Source organism: Pyrus communis, chromosome 6 (assembly GCF_041283825.1).
Source record: "Pyrus communis isolate YQ-2024b chromosome 6, ASM4128382v1, whole genome shotgun sequence".
Taxonomy (NCBI): Eukaryota; Viridiplantae; Streptophyta; class Magnoliopsida; order Rosales; family Rosaceae; genus Pyrus; species Pyrus communis.
This window is the reverse complement of record NC_142570.1, coordinates 21,819,816-21,822,129: the sequence shown is the minus strand read 5'-3', so window position 1 is coordinate 21,822,129 and position 2,314 is coordinate 21,819,816. Positions and strand designations below refer to the sequence as shown.

The 2,314-nt window shown below is 44.5% G+C and overlaps 1 pseudogene; it reads left to right on the top strand.

Moving 5' to 3' along the window:
• The first annotated feature begins 256 nt into the window (after positions 1-256).
• Positions 257-1,846, top strand: LOC137711139 (inositol-tetrakisphosphate 1-kinase 1-like; annotated as a pseudogene).
• The last annotated feature ends 468 nt before the right edge of the window (positions 1,847-2,314 follow it).

Genomic DNA, 2,314 nt, shown 5'->3' with positions numbered 1-2,314 from the left:
AGACCCAATTGACACACTCGTTTCATTTACTCGAGGAATCTCCAAGTCAACATCGTTGACTCCCTCCACCCGTCACTTCAGCTCAATTCCAACCTTCCAGTCTTCCATCTCACACGCGCTTCTTCCCCAACGCGAATCCGCATCTTTCCCCACAGAATATGCCACGTGTGCACCCTCCCCTCTGTACTAACCCCGGTTAGTTTACCCATCCCCTACCTTACTAACCCTAGTCGAATCTATATATATCCACACTTCTTTCTCTCTCCTCCCCGTTCAATCTCTCTCTTCCCTCAGCAATTTTCATTTCTTCGAAGCTCCAAAACAACGAAGAAACTACCAAATTAGGGTTTCGTGTACGGAGCTGAGGATTTGTATCCGCGGATTACATGAGCGTTTTGTATAGCATTCTGTGGATTCGTTGTGTTGCGATTCAATGGCGGAGCGGAGGTTCGGCGTAGGCTATGCTTTGGCGCCCAAGAAGCAGCGGAGCTTCATTCAAGAATCGCTCGTCAACCTCGCCAAATCGCGCGGCATCGATCTCGTTCGGATCGACACTGACCGCTCGCTGGCGGATCAGGGGCCCTTCGACTGCGTGCTGCACAAGCTCTACGGCGAGGACTGGAAGCTGCAGCTGGAGCAGTTTAGGGTCAAGAACCCTAATGCGGTGATACTCGACGCGCCGGAGGCGATCGAGCGCCTGCACAATCGGATTTCCATGTTGCAGGTGGTTTCGGAGCTGAAAATCGAGCACGAGAGCAACACGTTTGGGATTCCGAAGCAGATTGTGATATACGACAAGGAAACGCTGTTTGATCGCCAGGCGTGGGAGGGTCTGAAGTTTCCGGTGATTGCGAAGCCACTGGTGGCGGACGGCAGCGCCAAGTCGCACAAAATGGCCTTGGTTTTCAACCATGACGGTCTCGACAACCTCAAGCCCCCAATTGTGCTTCAAGAGTTTGTGAACCATGGCGGCGTCATATTCAAGGTGTATGTGGTTGGAGAGTATGTGAAATGCGTGAAGCGTAAGTCGCTTCCGGATGTTTCCGAAGAAGAGAAATTAGGGAGCTTGGATGGCTTGATGTCGTTCTCGCAGATATCGAATCTTGCAAACAATGAGAGGACTGATGACAAGTATTACAAAATGATGCAGCTGGACGATACTGAGATGCCGCCGCAGAGTTTCATCACTGATATTGCAAGAGGCTTGCAGCAGGCAATGAAGTTGAACTTGTTTAACTTTGATGTGATCCGGGATGCAAGGTTTGGCAACCGCTACTTGATAATCGACATTAATTACTTTCCTGGGTACGCCAAGATGCCTGGCTATGAGACTCTGTTGACGGACTTCTTTTGTGACATTGTGCAAAAGAGAGGGAAAGATGGGTTGGAGAGCACTGGTTTGGATAGTTACGAGGTTCTTAGTTGCGACGATGAAGTGAGAAAATTGTAAGTTGTGATGGGGATGATGCGGGTGACCTTAACGGAGAAGATGTTGAGAGTTGTCCGGAGAACCCAAATCAAGTTTAAGGCGGTGTGGCCTCTTCGTCCGGTGGTTGCACATTAGGTTTAGATAGCAGTTGGGGTACAATGCTGAACTGAGTAGGTTGGTTCTTGGTTTAGCTTTAACTTCTTGATAACAAGATGACATGACGTTCAGCGTCTATCGTGTATATTCCATCCACCAATGCTCCGGAGAAGGTACTTCTCGAAATACTGTGCTGAAGTTTTAGCCTTTTTAGGAAAGTCAAGATGTAATCTGAGGCTTTAAAGTCTTTCCTTTCCTAGAAACTGTTTTAGTTTGTGCCATAGGCACCTTTTAGTTAATGGATTTTGGCCTTTTTGTTAATGATTTTTTCATTTTTATTCTTTTATGCTTTTTGGTCTCTGTTGAATTTATTGAATTTGTGATACATTTCCCCCTGTTCTTGAAGTAATTTATTCTTCTTTTATTTTAATATGGTTTGAATGAATTGCATTAAGGTACTTTGTACCTCAAATTTTATCAGGAAACATTTAACACAGTAACTTTCTTTATAATCCATGTTTCGTTGTGTATGTTGGAATCCTCATAATCCAAAAATGGGAAAAAGGAGACATAATAGATGGAAATCTCTCATGAAAAGTGCCTTTTCATAAACCATAACTTGGAAAGTTGGAATTTAGGTTTAGAGCCTCTTTTATATCAATACATTTTTATTTCTGTATTTGGCTAGTGATCCATGGTCTTTATCATGCTAGCTGAGAATTGGAAAGTGCCTGAAGTTATTAGTTATTAAACTCTTCCTTTTTATTAGAAATGTGGGTTTTATTGGAC